This window comes from Fundulus heteroclitus, unplaced genomic scaffold (assembly GCF_011125445.2).
Source record: "Fundulus heteroclitus isolate FHET01 unplaced genomic scaffold, MU-UCD_Fhet_4.1 scaffold_323, whole genome shotgun sequence".
NCBI classification, from domain to species: Eukaryota; Metazoa; Chordata; class Actinopteri; order Cyprinodontiformes; family Fundulidae; genus Fundulus; species Fundulus heteroclitus.
Genome location: NW_023396733.1, coordinates 113,514 through 131,568, shown reverse-complemented (window position 1 = coordinate 131,568; position 18,055 = coordinate 113,514). Strand labels below are relative to the sequence as shown.

Here is an 18,055-nt window from a genome sequence, read left to right as displayed (position 1 = left end):
GGTGTTGGACCTTCCCAGGCTTCAAACTCAAAGTACTGGATGGAAAGATTTTAAGAGTTAAACTGATCATTTTAAAGCATGGACCATTTCCAGCATGTGAGGACAGACTGGGAGAAATAATAATAATAAAAAAAAAAAACAGTTTTTCATGTTCTGAGGAGAAACTTGCTTCTGGAGTGAAGCCAGAGAAGAAGCTGTGGAGCAGAACCCAGCTGCTCAGAGTTCTGGTTGGACCTGCTGGGCTGTTTTCCAGGAGGAGACGAAGCTTTGGGATGTCGACGCCTCTTTTTGGGATGTTGACGCCTCTTTTTGCAGAAACACCCCAAAATTTAAGTCAAATACGAGAAACTTGGATTTTTTTGGTAGATGAGTGAGTAGCTCAGGGAGTAAGAAGACATGCTGGTTGGCTTACTGTTACCTAAAGGTTGCAGGTTCAACTCCAGAGGGCATCTTGCTGCTTTTTGCTTCCAATAGAGGGAAAATGGAGGTAAAAGTGGTCTAGTCCAGGAGGTGAACCTGCAACCTGAGACTCTGTAGCTCACCTCTTACTCCTCTGAGCCACCGCTCATCACACCAGAAAGGGTTCTCAGGCGCTATTTGTTCCATAAAAATGACAGATTTTGGTTAAAAAAAAAAAAAGTCCAGGAATGAGCCAGAAGCTGAAGCTCCAGCTGAGGAAGAGGGTTGATCAGGAGGTGGTTTGTTGGTCTGAAGGCTCTTGGTTCTGCTCCACAGATCATCACCCGCAGAGTCTCCTCACACGGCTCTGCTTCATGAAGCCACTGAAGCTCTTCAAACCACCAGGAGCCCGGTTCTTACAGAAAAAGCCTTTATTTTTCCTCAGTATATTACTTCATGTTTACATAAATAGAAATAGGTTTTCTTTTTGGACTAGTCCAGAACCTCAGAATGAAACATTTAAAGGCCAGCACGGCATGCAGAGTCACATTTCATCATAGAAAATAAAACAGGTAAAAACTGAGATTTGTTAGTCTTCAGCAGAGTGAAGGAGGTTAGTTGACCCAACTAGAGGAACCTGAACATGATGAGGGAACACAGAGCGTACAGGCAGAACCACCAGCAGCAGGAAGTGGGCTTGGAGCCTTAAAGACGGATGCAGGAACAGCAGCAGAGGGAGACGTCTTCAGCTTTCATCCTGAAAGTCTGAACTCATCTGTGGAGACGACAGAAACCTTTTAGTTTGATTTTTCTTCACAGAGGAGATAACCGGTGTTAAATGTGGTTTGGCTGAATCTCACCTTTGTGCACCTTGGAGAAATAATTGGTCCTAACAATGAAAGCAGAGCAAAAGCACCACTTCTGAATGTTAAATAAACCAGCAGTCCATTTATAGACTGTTTCAGCACAAGCTGCATTTATGTAAATACTACATGCTACATTTGTCCTTCTGCATATTTTAGAACATTTATTCTGTAAGTTTTTCAATTTTTTCTTTGAAGAGTCAAAAAAGGTTTTAGATATCTAATAGTTTTTATTTTATCGAAGAGTTTTAACATTTTTGACAGTGTCCTTTAGGGATGCTCATGTCTCGTTTTTCTTTAAGTGCTTTTAATTTGGGTCTGCCTCTTATCATTCTGAGTGTCTCACCAATATTTAATTTTGGTTACATAAAAACAATAAAGACTTGATTCTTGAAAAGTTAGTTTAAGGCCTTCCTAACTCAAAATTAAACCTTCTTGTATGAACCGATGTGACGAGTGAATTTCTCCATTGTGAGATCAATAAAGACTATCTTATCTTATGATCCATAATCTGATCAGCGTCCATCTAAACTCATGAACTTATAGCGCCTGCATGTGGAGGATGGAGCTGCAGCACTGCAGAACATTTTGGGATGATCATCATTTCCTCTCCACACCAACAGCAGGAGTTCTCTACCATCTCAGAACCAGCTGCAGGTCCATTCTGTGCGCTCAGAACAGTCAGAACCAACACACCTCTGCCTTTATTATTGGTTTTTTCCTGCATGAAGAAGTATAGAACTTCTGCGGTTGTTTTATGGAAATTCAACCACTCTGCTAACGCCAGAGAGTTTCTACTATGAATAAATCTTGGTGCAATAAACACGTCATGATGAAATTATGATTTTAAGCCCATATAAACGGTGCTTTCAGAATACTTTCTTTCCTTTTAATCCGAACACGTTTCAATCCAATCAGGGAAAGTTGGGCATGTAAACAAGCTCCTGTCATTAACCAGCTAACAAACTAAGAGCCGCCTTACGAGCTACCAGACTGATGTTTACGCAGCAGCTGGAAGAATGACTTCAGCCGCTCAGGACTCTGCTCACAGCCCTGAGACAAGCCCTGTCCTCGTTTCCTCACTTTGAAACGGAACAAACTTAAAATATTGTAACGACTTAACCTGCTGTTGAGCTTCCATCGCCCTCATCAATGACTCCATGTTGTTTCAGCTCCTGCATCATCACGTTCCCATGCCATGTCAAATCTCACGTGTTACTTTTATTCTTTTTCTTTGGAAACGCAACATGCTCCCCATCTTTTAAGGACTTAGTCGTGTTCTGTGACTTCATTTAATAGAATTTACTACAAAAAATCTGTATCTAAAAATACTACATCTGCCTTGCTGAGTCATCTGTAAATAAAATGGGTAGCACTGCTGCCTTGCAGCAAGAAGGTCCTGGATTCGAGTCCGACCCTGGGTCTTTCTGCAGGTAGTCTGCATGTTCTCCCTGTGCATGTGTGGATTCTATCTGGGCACTCCGGCTTCCTCTCACAGTCCAAAAACATGACTGTTAGGTTAACTGGTCTCTCTAAATTGTGTGTGTGTGAATTGTTGTTTGTCCTGTCTGTCTCTGTGTTGCCCTGTGATAGACTGGCAACCTGTTCAGGGTGTAAACCGCCTCCATCCACAGCTGGAGAAAGGCATGGGTCAGAAAATGGAAAAAAGATGTCTATTTTCCAGGTAGAAACAACATGATCAGATATTTACTGCCTTTAACCAGGGATTCATATATTTCCAAATCAAGACTTCCTCTGGGTAAATCAGATCACAACCTTGTTTTTCTCTGCTCAGATTATAAACCCCTTGTCAAGAGACTACCTGTAACAAAAAGGGCTGTGAGAAAGTGGTCACAGGAAGCTGACGGAGCCCTACAGGGTTGTTTTGAAACTACCAATTGGGTTTTTCTTTGCCAGCCACATGGAGAGGACATAAATGCCATATCTGAGTGTGTGACTGACTATATTAACTTATGTATGGACAGCATCATCCCCACCAGAACAGTGATGTGCTTCCCTAATAACAAACCCTGGATCACCAGTGACCTGAAAGAACTGTTGAACAAGAAAAAAGAGCCTTTAGGGAGAGAGTCAGGGAGTTATTTAGGAGTATACAGAAGCATGGTGGAGCAAAGCGAAAAACGCACCTTACATTTGAAAAGAATTGTAGTCGTACATCTGGGAAGAGGAAGTTACCGGAAGCTAATAGCATTATGCTAGCAGACATTTGGCACTAACTTTAAAAAGCTTCGGCTTTATTTTAGTCGTAATGAGTGGACTAGATAACACAGACATCAATATCCCATCAGTGTATACAACCCTTGTGGAAATAACGTTTGTTAAAACCATAAAAACACACTCAAGTTTTATCAGCAATGACATAGTTCAAATAATGCTAACGAGGCTAATGGTGAAAATGCATTATGTAAACCTAAATAAACCATTTAACTTTCCCTGTTTATTTCTCTGCCAAACCTGTCGGTGCCTCAGTGTGAGTCTGATTCACTTTGGCCATCCAAGGGAACACAGTACTCCAGGAAAACGTTGGTCATTTCAGCAGCAGACATGCAGCTTTGAGCTAGCCAAAACGTGGTCGGATCAGGCCCCGGGTCGTAGTCGAGTCCCCGGCATGCAGCAGGCGATTTCAGTCCAGATTTTGCTCTCAGCTTGGGCACATGGGTCCTCTGCTGACTGCTCCGGCTGGAGTCTTGAGGAAGCAAAACAAAGCAGGTTTTGGGATGGACAGATTCTTTACTTCAGCGTCTGACGCAGAGTCTAAGACTGCAGACTTAACTCTGATTCAGCCGGCAGTACTCAGATCCAAGTCAGGTCCTGAACTCTGCAGAGGACGACGAGAATTTCCCCCTCTTGTCACTGCATTGAAGTGACGGTAAATGAGTTTCACAGAAAGCACATTTACTCAGCTCGTGAGCCTTTAGCCCCATGTGGCCCGCATGGTGGCTGGTCTCACCAGCCACCCACCACCACAGCGTCTCCAGAAAAAGAAGTGGTGGTGGGACTGAGGTGAAGTCAGAATCTATAGCAGGGCATCCTGCTGTGAGAGGCTGTCTCTGCGTGGATGTGTGAAATTCCTTTGCTTTCAACCCATTTTGAGTTCTCCTCAGGTTAAATATTGCTCCAAATGTAATCAGATTTTAATTTATTTATAGCTCCATTCATCTCCAGTAACATAAATTCTGCATTAATCATATCATAATCATCACCCTCTTCAAACACATGTACATTATTTGCTACTGTCTTCCTTCTTGCTCTTCTTTCTTTACCACTAAACTTGTCTGTACTATGGACTTTAACAAAATGCTGAGCTAAACCTTTAGATTTACTTTTATCTAAAATAGTCTTCTCCCCACAAATCATTACAGGATAATTAAATACTAACTCGGTGAAGCTTTGCTGTATCTGATGAAATACTACTACAGCCTACATTTCACCTCTACAAAGTGTGTCCCAACCCTTTTGTCTGTCATTCAGACTGAAGTGTTAAAGGACAATATCCAGGAGAAAGACAGCACAGGCTCATCAAAAAACGTCATGGCAGATTGGAACAGTTTTATTGACAAGTAAAGTTGTTCCAGGTAAGTGTTATTGACATTCAGGTTTGTGTTAAAAGGTTTTGTTTTTAAAAGAACAATGTGTATACACATGTGCAAAATAAAAAATGTGAACAATGACAATCTGTTTAATTTTCAAGTTAAAGGCTAAAGAGCTCTTATCTAAATGATGTTTTCTAATGGTACGGTCAAAAGTAATCAGCCAAGGTATCAGTGCGCACATTTCAGGCCATAATATTATGGTTTGAAATGTGAACACCAACCAAAGAACAAAAGCAAAAGACGCTGTGAAGATGTGGCTGAAGCTAGTCAGAGTGTCTCATTATCCACAGTAAAACAAGTACTGTACTGACATGGGCTGAAAGGCTACTCTGGCAGGAAGAAACAAAAGTCAGATTAAAAAGTTCCAATCGCACACATGGACAAAGAAATTAATTTTGTCCTGTGGTCTACCAACACTAAAATTCAACTGGTTGGCCTTAAGGACCATTGTTACATTTGTAACAATGGTCAGAAGCTTTCAAGCCTGAAAACACCATCCCAACTGTGAAATATGGGTTGGTAGCATCATGTTGTGGGGTTATTTTGTTTTGTGCCAAAATCCTCCAGTTGAATAAAAACAAAACAGAAGTTAAAATTTTTTGCACACAGCTTCAGTTGCTTCAGCTAGTAACCACAGATCAGGCCCAAAATCTGGGTGCACTAATGCAGGGGTTCTCAAACTTTTCATGGCCAGGGACCCCTTTAGATTCTCCATGCTGATAGTATTTAACAGTCTATTTTACAGTTAAAGACTTTTGCAATTATGTATGTTTTCAAAAAACATAGAAATACACCCAATATTAGACATTCACTGCTTCCTCTATGCTATCCATTGTTAATGTTCTGTTTTATTATATTGTTAAAGTTTTTTTGTTAAAATCAGTTGAGTTGTGCAATATTTGTTGTAATTGTGTCATTTTTATCATCTATAGAAATAAAAGGCAATATCTTCTTCAGGAATAGGCCTAAAAAATGCAGCACATAGAGGATAGACTGATGTCAAAATAATCGGCATCTGCCTTCAAAAAAATACTATCGCTCCATAACTAACTAATATGCTAAAGGAATAAAAATAAAGATTTTAATGCTTTAATTACAGAAGACATTTATTCAAGTTATATCTTCACAGGATATTTTCTTCAAATATAACATTTTAAAGCTTACAAAAAAATATAAAGCTGTGAGAATAAAAGAAAGAAATTCCAGTGAACCCAATTTGGTCCATTCATAAGATTAAAGACTATTGGCAAAAAAACACAAAACACTCTTATATCTGCTTCAGGCTTTGTTACACAGTCAAGTCATTCATCAATGACATCTATAACCTCTTGACAATTAGTGAGAAGGATGAGCCTGTCTCTCCCCACACAGTTTATTCTTGGAGGCATGGATGACAAACAAACTCTAAGATCGTCTTCCACTTGTAAACAAGCTCAAAAACTCTCAGCAACACTTTCCCACGAGACATCCACCACACCTCAGTAATAAAGCAGTGTGTCATGTTCAACATCCAAATCTGGGCAAAACTGACTATAACGCATGAATTGCTTTGATTGATTTTATCCATGCTTCAATTCCATTCCTTCAGCCGGTCATCACTGCTGAGCCATCCGTACAAACAGAGACATTTTTACAGCTCAGTCTCGCTTCAGTCAGAAAAGCATCAACTAGCTTAAATATTTCATCACCAGTTGTCCTGCCCAAGACCTCCTTGCAGAAACAAAAATCCTCCAAAATGTTTCCCTCCCAGGGATAGAGCACCAGAGCTATCAGTTAAACAGCAATGGAAATGTCTGTAGATTCATCCAGCTGTAGAAAAGTGATCACATGATCACAGTCTATCCAATAACTGTTCCTGAATGTCAGCCAACAGTTCTTTAATTCTTCTCCCCACTGTGTCGTCTGAAAGCGGGACAGTTTTCAACTTGTTAGCTGCTTCTGTACCAAGTAGAACCTCACACATGTCCACCGCAGCAGGAAGCACAAGGTCCATTCCTATTGAGTGTGGCTTCTTACTGTTTGCATTGCTCTACGCCACCAGATACAAAGCTTGTTTGCTAGGACTTGAAGACAAACACATTTTGGTCTCCCATCCTTATTCTCCATAAAGCTAAACTCAATGTCACTGTTGTCATACTTCCTCTTTTTAGCTGATTTGGTTTTTACCTTACATGATGAGGTGAATGGAGTTAAATATTTGTCCTTTATGATACTTAGCTCTTATTACTTAACACTAATACACTAAGCCATGAACCTGCAAAGGCATCTAAATGAAATTACAAAGTCTGCCTTCCATCACCTGAAGGAACATTTCCAAGATTAAAGGACTGATGTCTCAGCAGGTTATGGAAAAACTAATCCATGAATTTCATTTTGGTCAAATCAATAACTGAAACGGTGTTTTCACAGGTCCACAAACAAAGTCGATCAGATAACTGGAGTTGATCCAGAACGGCTGATGACGGCATGATCGCCGCGCAGGGAATAAAAAACAAAGCTTACTGTTCGATCAACACAGCCCGTTTTCCGGTCTTTTTAAGCCCTCGACACTCAAGCCATTGTTTGAGCTGAAGTTTGGTGTGTTCTTCGACAGTGCGACCAGTAAACAGTGCGTCTTGGGAAAGTTTAATGGCTGCAAAGTCGGTCATATCGCTGGTTCTGTTGCGCTTGTAATAGCTGGTTGCTACGTGCGTTCTCTACCTGTGTGCCCTACCTAAGCGGCAAAAGGGGCGTTGCTCTTGAGACGGTGACGTCACGTGCGCGGTACGCTATTGGCTTGTACCTGTACAGCACCTTAACTAGTCCGATGACCCCAAATCACTTTGAAACTTGTTATAACAAGGTAACTTCCTATATTCTACCCATCGGGAACAAACTTCCAGAAGACTGTAAAAAGTTCTTGAAAGCCAGATTAAAATCAAGATTATAAACCCAGTTGCTAAGGATTGATTTTGATTGTTCTGGTTAAAATTTATACTGAAACATCATTAATTTAAATTTGTAGTCCAATTGTTTATAAAAGCATTAATATTTACTCTTAGTTTAACTTTTCCTACATTTTATTCCGACTATTTGTGTGCATTTTTATTTTCCTACCTTTTATTCATGTAACTCATTTGCATTGTACTTGTACGGAAATGTGCTATACAAATGAAATTGCCTTTTTTTATTGCATGGTTTTTCATGTGTCTGTGTAAATTAGATTTGCTAAAAAAAATGTGTTCACATAGATCACAACAGAAAGGCTTCTGTCCTGCATGGATTCTCATGTGTTTTAAATTTCATTTTTGGTTAAATCTTTGTCCACATAGATCACAACAGAAAGGCTTCTGTCCTGCATGGATTCTCATGTGTTTTAAATTTCATTTTTGGTTAAATCTTTGTCCACATAGATCACAACAGAAAGGCTTCTGTCCTGTATGGATTCTCAAGTGTATGTTTAAATGTGATTTTTGAATAAATCTTTACTCACATAGATCACAACTGAAAGGCTTCTGTCCTGTATGGATTCTCATGTGTCTATTTAACATTCCTTTCTGACTAAATCTTTGTCCACATAGATCACAACAGAAAGGCTTCTGTCCTGTATGGATTCTCATGTGTGTGTTTAGAGCTGATTTGCGCCTAAATCTTTGTCCACATAGGTCACAACAGAAAGGCTTCTGTCCTGTATGGATTCTCGTATGTGTGTTTAAAGTTCCTTTCTCGCTAAATCTTTGTCCACATAGATCACAACAGAAAGGCTTCTGTCCTGTATGGATTCTCATGTGTGTGTTTAATGTTCCTTTGTGGCTAAATCTTTGCCCACATAGATCACAACAGAAAGGCTTCTCTCCTGTGTGGATTCTCATGTGTGTGTTTAAAACTGAATTTCCCATTAATGTTTTGCCACAGTCTTTGCAGCTAAGCTTAACTCCTGTGCAGCCTTTCCTACGTTTTTTCTTCTCTGTAGGACATTTATTATATCCAGAGTCTGACAAGTGTTTCAGCTCAGAGAGAGGGTGCTCTACATCACTGTCCTCTTCATCCTCCTCAGTGTCTTCAGTCTCTAAAAAAATTGAAGCATCTCCATGATCTTGTATCCTGGTGGATTCTTCTCCATCATTCTCTTCTAGAAGCTCTCTGCCTTTAATTTGGTCTGGATAAAGCTGTGAGAGCAGCAGCAACTGTTCATCATCCAGACTCTTTATGGGAGGAGCAGAGACTGGAAACCTGATGGCATTAATCACCTCCTTCCCATTGAGCTGCTCTCCTGGTAGTGTGATGTAGACTCCCTTCTGTTCCTCCTTGATGTGGGGGGGCTTTGGGTCATGCAGGTCGGCACCAGGTCTGTGGTCTAAAGAAGCTTCTTCTTTAACAATCAGCTTCTGCTTAACATCTGCAGGAAACATTGAAACACATTATGCACATTAGATAGTAACCCTAAACTGAGGCACATTTTAATTCTGATATATTTAGGAAATTTTGCTAGATTAAATTCTTTGACAGAACATGCAGAAAAGTAAAACACAGAATAAAATGACATGACTGTTATAACACCTGCAAAAACTCTGTTCTTTGTAGAGCTACCTTTTTTAACTTAAAGTGCTGATGACACAACATCGACCTTTTCAGCCAGGTTTGCAACAAAACAATCCTGTGAAAATCCTTTAAGGTTTTTGCCGAGCTTTGCTTGAATACAAATTTTCAAAGTTCCTGCTGCTAAATATTACACTGAGAAGCGCTGCCGACCGCCCCAAGATGGCGACCCAAAGGTTGTCAGCACCCATAGTCGATTTGTGTATAACCCTTTTTCTTTACCTTAGTGCAGTTGTGCGCTCTTTATTGGGTGGTTGCAGTCCTACACTTTTAACATGAGTCCAAGAAAGGTTGAGATTTGGGCTTTTTTCTTTTGTCCCTTTTAAACCAGTTCCATTTGCCCGGCTCTACTCGGATCCACCAGCTTTCTGAGCATTTAGATTATATTTTTTCAGTAGCAGTGTGGCTTTTTTCATCTCTACTCAAGAGTAGGACCAATCAGAGAGAAGGGACACAATGTCACATGAACAGACTTTTTTCACTGATTGGCCAAGGATAAAGAAGGTTTTCAATGTAGAAATCAAAGGAAAAAGGTACATTTAGAGTGACGTCATTAATATTAAGGACCACTAAAAACTGAGTGGTTCTATTGTCATTCTCTCAGAACAGCAGCTAGAGCTGCAGTGAGTCCCTCCCTACTTCCCTCAGCGCTGCCTCACAGGCACAGGCAGCTGCCTCATCCTGAAAAAAAAAAAATCCCAAACTTTTCTTCAATTGAATAAAAAAACTGAAGTAATAATCTTTGGACCAATAGAGATCAAAAGTTAGCACACAGCTTCAGCTGCTTCAGCTAGAAACCACTGATCAGGCCTGAAGTCTGGGAGTAGTGATGCACTCAGACCTGAACCTCCAAAAGCATCTAAAGATAATTACAAGGTCGGCTTTCTATCACCTGAAGAACATTTCCAGGATTAAAGGACTGATGTCTCAGCAGGATCTGGAAAAAATAATCCATGCGTTTATTTTTAGTCGAATTGATTACTGCAACGGTGTTTTCACAGGTCTGCCTACAAAGTGGATCAGACAGCTGCAGCTGATCCAGAACGCTGCTGCCTGCATCCTCACTGAAACTAAGAAAGTAGAGCACATCACCCCAGTTCTAAAGTCCTTCCACTGGCTCCCTGTATCTCAGACAATAGACTTTAAAATCCTTCTGTGAGTCTATAAATCCCTGAATGGCTTAACACCTAAATACATCACAGACTTGTTATCAGTGTATCAACCCTCCAGACCACTAAGGTCTTCTGGCTCCAGCCTGCTCTGCAGAACCAGAACCAGAACCAGACATGGAGAAGCAGAATTTAGTTCCTATGCTCCACTGATCTGGAACAAACTTTCAGAAAACTTTAAAAGTGCAGAAAGCCTCAGTTCCTTTAAATTAAGATTAAAAACATATTTTTTCACAATTGCCTTCGACTGTTCTAGTTAAACTGTTTTAGTGAAACATCATTAGTTCAACTTTGTAGTCCAACTGTTTTTAATGTTTGCTTTTAGTTTCTATTCCATTTTATTCCTACTTGCTTTTATTCTGTTTTATTTCCCTATATTTTAATCATGTAAAGCACTTTGCATTGTCTCTGTACTGAAATGTGCTATACAAATAAATTTCCCTTGCCTTGAAAGACCTGCATGCAGTCAGAGCAAAGATAGCAGAGAGGAGACCTGCTCCGTTTTCACACTGTAGATGTATAACATGTGCAAAGCCAACGGTGTTTCCTCCCTGGATTACAAAGGGGATATAAATATAGTGTAAATAAAGGTTTCAACATTCTGATATTTTTCTGACACTGTGGCACGAAAATTATTGCCTGATTCCCACACAGTTTGAATCACTTATAGGGGGTTTTCACTGACGTCACTGGCCAACTTCCGGTCCGCCATATTGGGTGGCACACTTCCTTATCTCTAGTGTCGTACACGTATTATCGTATCGCGAATGGATAAGTACGCCAGCGGGCTAGAGCGACCAGATAAGGACGTATATCTGAGGAAATGTTCCGTGATCGACCATATGGACCCGTATGCCCTCCACGGTGCCTTGTTTAGCCGTAATCCAGATGCATTACCTGGTGTTCGGTGAAAACCCTCTGCACACTCTTGAGGAAATGAGAGCTTACAAGGGTCTAGAGGCTCACAACCAGTTCACATCTGGTTATGTACATCAAGGAAATCGCCATCATACGTGGACGGGTGAGTTTTAATAAGATGGTAAAAATGTAAACAATCCGACGCAAATGTGTTGCATGCTTCTGCGGTGGCTGACGGCCGGCGGTGCGCGAAGGCGCTTGGCTGCAAGGCCGATCGACGCCGCTCGCGGCTTTAATTATTTAAGCAGAACAATGACCAGTGCAAAATTAAGTTGTATTTACCGTATTGGCGCCGGTAGGAGCTGCAGATCATAAAGCCAGCAAACAGTGGGAACACAGCAACTCGTTCAAAGGTAAGCTGCGCTCGGACGGGCTCTGGCTCATGCTAGTTTAGTAGCTGCTAACCGTCAGTGCTAACAACCACTCGCGCATGTAATGTACTTTTAACTTGCTGCTATGTGTTTCAAACGTTTAGAACACACTCTCATTGACATCGGGATACTGTGGAAAGTTATGTTCGGTCGACTTACAGCCGCTATCCAAGCGAGCCGACGATCTCTTTGTTATCTCTGTAACTCGTTCAAAGGTAAGCTGCGCTCAGACGGGTTAGCACATGCTAACCGTTAGCGCTAACAACCACTCGCGAATGTAATGTACTTTTAACTTGCTGCTATGTGTTTCAAACGTTTAGAACACACTCTCATTGACATCGGGATACTGTGGAAAGTTATGTTCGGTCGACTTACAGCCGCGATCCAAGCGAGCCGACGACTCTTTGTTATCGCTAACAGTTGTTCTCCGTGGTTGCGCCTCCAGGCAGGAAAGCGGTGGAAAATTAATCTGTTTCTATGTTTTTCCCATGGCGATCATGTGTTGCGCTGTTACAGCCCACAATACAGCAACGGTTTACCATGGTTGAAATCAAGTTAAGGTGAAATTAATCAAATTAAAACACGGCTGAGAGAGGGAGTACAGTATGCGGTAGTAATAGGCAGTAGAGGCGGCGGAGGCAGTCAACATGACAGCCGCGGAAAGTAATAAGTCATAACGCCCAAGCCCTATTATTAATATATTCTTCTTACATGTTTTAAATACTTAACAGTTAATTACCTGTGACAAAGTGAGCACCGCAGACTCTGGCGTATTCCAGCTTAACACCGTCCAAATCGGACCTGGATATCCATGTCAGCCATAGGTGACGGTGTTGTTCAGAGAGCTGTTTTGTTTTTTCACACTGATTCACTATTACGGCTGGTAGGCGATAGAAAGAGCGTTGATCTCCACCTCCACGGGCCGTGCAACCAACCATTAAACACGTTTTCCCCATTGTTCACTTCCAATACTGCCTAAGGCGTCATACAATGCAGGTCAACGGTGCGAAACGACTGCCACCCAATATGGCGGACGCGCTGAGTAGTCACGTGAGCGTGACGTCAGCTGAAAACCCCCTATTCACCTCTTCAATGTGTGGCCTCTAATTACTATCTTTCTGGTAGGATTAGATCTATGCAGTATGGATTCGGGCAATGTTTAAAATTTCCTACATTACGACATAAATTAATCTTATTGTGTTTTGCATTTAAATAACATTTTAAGAACAGTTACACAGGTTAATCTTTATAGTTTTGTCTGATTGGATGCCACTCAATCCAGAGAGTTTTGGCCTTTAGCTACAACACAGGACACAGAAACAAAGTAAAGCAATCCTTACTGTTGATAGGAGCAGCAGTTAATGGAAACCTGCTATCAGTCTCCTCCTTCACAAGGAGCTGCTCTCCTTCCTGACGGGCCCCGGGTTCCTCCTGTTCCTCCTTTATGTGGAGGAGCTCTGACTCCTGCTGCTCCCCCTCAGGACTCTGGTCTTCAGGAGCCTCTTCTTTAACATCTGCAGCCAACACTGAAACACATTACATGCTTTATCAACAACTAGATCTTTACAATGTTACAACCATGGAAAAGATTCAGTTTAGAGAAAAAGATTTGATCAGCAGTGAAGAGAAAACTGAACCTCAGGAACTGACAGTTTCACCCTAGAAATGATCACAAGTAACTTTAGGGTCATTCTGTTGTGGGAATTTAATGTAATTATTCTGTTAAAACATTTAATAATGACTAAATTGGATAGATTATGACAGTTAAATAAATATGAGAGATAAAATATGACAGTTAAACATTGATTTATAAGTATATATTTGTTATTTGAATATATATTTGTAGCTGATTATTTGATCAGTTATTGAATAATTGTCTTTTTATTGTTTTGTTGCATTTAACGGCACAGAGTTTTATATTATTAGCTACTTTTGGCCCAGTATTTGAGTCATTGATTTATTTCGTTACATATTCTAAATGTTGACAGGATTGGTCCTCCATACAGCCAGAAGAAAACCTGCAACCCTCTTTCTACACAAGATAAACCAAAAAGCGTTTTTCGGGGGAATTTTTCCAAGCACAAAGAGAAACTTGATACTGAACGGTGCTACATGCTAAGCTAGCATTAGCACCTCCTATGCTACATGCTAAGCTAGCATTAGCACCTCCTAAGCAGAGCTGCAGGTTTAGCCAGTTTTCTGGGGGAAACCCTGCAACGAGTTGTGATGAAGAGGAGGAATCCATCAGCTGCTGAAAACGACTCCTAAACTTTAGCTCCATCCACACAGTTAGCATGAAGAAGGAAATCTCCAAACCTGATGGGTGCAGCAGAACTCTGGGCTGGAAAACATCCCCCATCATTGGTGTCTCCTCTGCTGCGTCCTGCCGCTCTTTGAGCTCCTGCTTCCCTCCAGTTTCTCCGCTGTGCCTCCAGCTGCTGGACTTCTTTCCAGACTTCATCACCTGCAGCAGCTGCTGCTCTCTTCCAGATTCACCAACACTCCCGCTTCTGGCCTTATAGCAACACAAGGACAAAGAACCCGGAAGAGAGCGACGTGGCTGCGCTTTGAGGAAGAGGCACACAAAACACGGCCGCCATCTTGGTGCGGTCATCCTGCAAACAGTACCAGGATGCCAGAGGCGGATACTCAGGATTTCTCAACTTGTTTGTAAAACGAAAGATAATTATGTCAAGGTTACCGCTTTGCTTAAATTTTAATATTGTTCTTAAAAATCTGATACAATGAATAATTTAGCATATTTTTGTAGTGTTTTTGAGTCATTATATTAGAATGGGTAAAATTGGACACTGATATTTTCACGTTTTGCACCCAAAAGTATTGTTTCTATGTATATCTTATTACATTAGGGAGTTATTTAACTTTCAGGGGAAAAAAAAATATTTTATCTCAGGCATTAGTTTCCTTCTAGTTTTGATCATTATTTCCAGATGTTGTCACTCTAATTCCTCAACCCTGTTATGGAAACTTTGAAGGCTCTCTGAATATTATCATAAAATAAATTGGGATAGAAATCAACATTTTCACATAGATCAAATGTCCCCCATACTAATTCAATCATTTTAAACTAAAATATGACATAAAATCACACATTTGTGTCCTCTTATTTCCTGAAATGTGACTAATCAGGAAAAGCACTCTTGTCATTTTTCACTCTTGTCAGATGTTTTTTAACCTAAGAATTGTAAACAAAATAATTTCACATAATAACTCTCAATATTTTAGATAAAAGTCAACAGACATTAAATTATTTTTCAGCATTTACATTTTTTTTATGAAACTGTAGGTGTGAGGGGGTTGAGACCAGCATAACAGGGTTGAAGATGGTAACGGGGTTAAAGGGACAAATACAATTTTACATATTTACTTCAATGTACAGCACTTTCCGTTGGCATTATACTGTATTTAATTTGGAACCATAGCAAGGACACCAAATATAAATTGCTGTTGAATTGAGCTTTATTACTCTAAAGTTAAAAAATCAGCATATTACCAACAGTAAAACATTAAGTGAAATGATTAAATGCAACATAATGTGAACTGTGTGTGTGTAATAACAACGATGATCAGACAGTGAAGGATTTTAATGTGTCTGTATCAGTGTTTGTGTTTGTGTCCATGTTAAAGTGATTTTGCATGTGTTCCTGCATCAGTGTGTGTGTCTGTATATATGCATGAATGTGCCTTTTGTTTCATTAAGTTCATATTGTGAGTCGGTTCCACACCTCTTTAAAGACTTCCACATGGCGCTTTGTAACGTTTGTGGGGGTGGAATAAGTTCAAGGACTTCATCAAACAGGTACCAGTGAAGATCATCCTGATATGGCCAGAAGAACCACTTTGACCCAATACCATGCATACATTTTTTTCTCTTAATTTTTATTTCAATTTTTGCAATTTACACACATATACATACAAGCCCAGCTTCAGTCACTTACAGTAAACTTAGAAGAAAAAGCTTGTAGAATGGCCAGCAAAGCAACATGGAGGGAGGCTCTGAGAAATGTTTCCATCCTTCAGCTTTTCTAGCCCACTTCCAGCAGCTCAACATGAAGCCAGATGGAGATTTGGCCAAAGAGCCGAGCGCTTGTCATTGTTGATCATTTAGAGATCAGACTGTGAGGACATGACAGAGCTGCAGTCATCAGAGCCCAGCAGAAAGCAGCAGAAGCCAGAGAAGAAGCAGCAGCCATGCTTGTGTTGTGGATCAAGGTAGCGTGCTCCATGTTTGGCTCATTAAAGCAGAAGCTTCAGAAGCAGACAATGGGCCACTACTGCACTTTACAAGTTTACAGTCCTAGCAGAGTTTCCTTTAAAGACCTTTGGCTTCCAGGCGCTTCTTTCTGGAGGAGTGGCACCCTGGAGCAGGTGGGCTCAGGAAGCCCACTGCAGCTTGGTGACTAGAAGCCACTTTCTAGCAGTGACTTCTGTGCTGCTGCTCGCTTGGCCTTTAACTTTTTCATCTGCAAAGCTGAACAAGGATCAGATGTGCGCTGAGTCTGGACTCACATCTTGACTGAGAACGCTGCAAATGCTGCGCTGAAAGCACAACTTTGGCTCTTTTCTGGACCCAGGGACAAGATTTGCTCCTCAGCGCTGAACTTGACCTACATGGTGGTGGGGGGGTCCCTGTGGGCTGCCGTACTCCTCCCCTTCTACCTGTCCTTGGTCCAAGCCGTCCTGATGATTGTCCTTCCAGCGCTTCAGGCAGCTCTGCAGGGCCAAGGGACAGAAGTGATCTCTGCAAGAAGTAGAAAGTCACCTTCTGCATGTGGAAAAGTTGGAGCCTTTAGCATGCAGAAGTTTGAAGAATCAGTCTTTGTTCCCAGAAAGCCGTAGTGGAGCAAAAACACACAAAGACAATGAGTGCAGAAGAGCAGCTGCAAAAAGGCCTCAAAGAAAGTGAAAAGAAGAAAAGAGCAGCAGCAGCAGGAGTCCGGGTGGCCAGCAGAGCAGCACAGCCACAATTTTCCATCTCAAGCCATGAACTTTAAAGCCAGATATCATGTTTAGCTTTGAAGGGCTCCACAAGCCATCAGAATCAAAGCAGAAGCAGAAGCAGGAGCTCAGCTACTTTTAGCTACTTTGTAGACGGCATTCTGGGAGAAAGAAGAGTTTTCATCCACTTTTTTCCACTCTTGCTGCTCATGTGCATTAATGCGCCACCATGAGAGACGAGGGGAAGCTTCTGCTTCTGCTGCTCACACGCTGCACTCTGGACTCCCCAGCAGAAGAGAAAACAGACTCTGCAATAGTTAGAAAAGCACTTCTCACTAACTTTGCAGCTGCACACCTTGCAGAGGGAAAAAGGCAGGAAAAAAGAGGCAAAGCAGCCACTTGTTCCATCCTCTGATGATTAGAAATGAAAGCAGGAAAATCTGCAAAGTGCTTCTTTAGGATCCTGTTCTACGGCTGCAGCTTCTAGCTGCTAAATATCTGCAGACACTTTGGCTTCAGCAGCTTGTGGAGAGCAGCTCTAAAGGAAACTTTCTCACTATGGGGGCTTTATTTTCTGCTGGAACTTTGCTGCTTTTAGCAGCTTTCTGTCCTCCAAAACTTGATGCTCAGACCAGAAGCTTAGCTCTGCTTGCTCCCAGCTCAGAGGATGAAGGACGTTTGAAGGTGAAGACGTGACTTTATGGACATGTTGATGGAAATCAAGGACTATTGTGAATGAAGGAGGAGGAGATGGCTGGTCTTGATGACTCAGCATTTCTTGGATCCTTGCAGGGAGAAGAGCAGCAGTCTGTGGAAGATGTTCAATGTGCTCTAAGCAGACAGAGAAATGTTCTCTTCTAGATGTGGCTGACTAGAGGCAGCCTTCAAGAGCCACTCCCCGACTGAAGCCTGCAGCTTTCCTTTCTGCCTAGCGCTCTCTGTGCTCCTCAGCCTTGGCTCTCTCTCTCAGACTAAACACAATCAGGAGGGATTGAAGACTTTTGTCAGGCTGGCAGCACAGAAACTTTTGGAACTTTTCTATTTGAGCAACACATGATTGATTTGCTCCTTTAAATAGTCACAGTCATGCTGGGCTCTGGGAGGTCAAAGGTCAGCTAGGTCCCAGCAGGGAAATCCTGATGGCCAAGTTGCTGAATCTTTGCAGCTTTTCCATCTTTTTCTTT

The 18,055-nt window shown here is 41.4% G+C and overlaps 1 long non-coding RNA gene across 1 annotated transcript; it reads right to left on the bottom strand.

The window, feature by feature from the left end:
- Positions 1 to 812: 812 nt before the first annotated feature.
- LOC118559591 lies at positions 813 to 13,296 on the bottom strand. The gene is made up of 2 exons (XR_004928933.1): positions 13,253 to 13,296; positions 813 to 1,174 (listed from the first exon to the last, which is right to left on the bottom strand). It is a non-coding gene; the product is annotated as an uncharacterized LOC118559591 (long non-coding RNA).
- Positions 13,297 to 18,055: the final 4,759 nt, after the last annotated feature.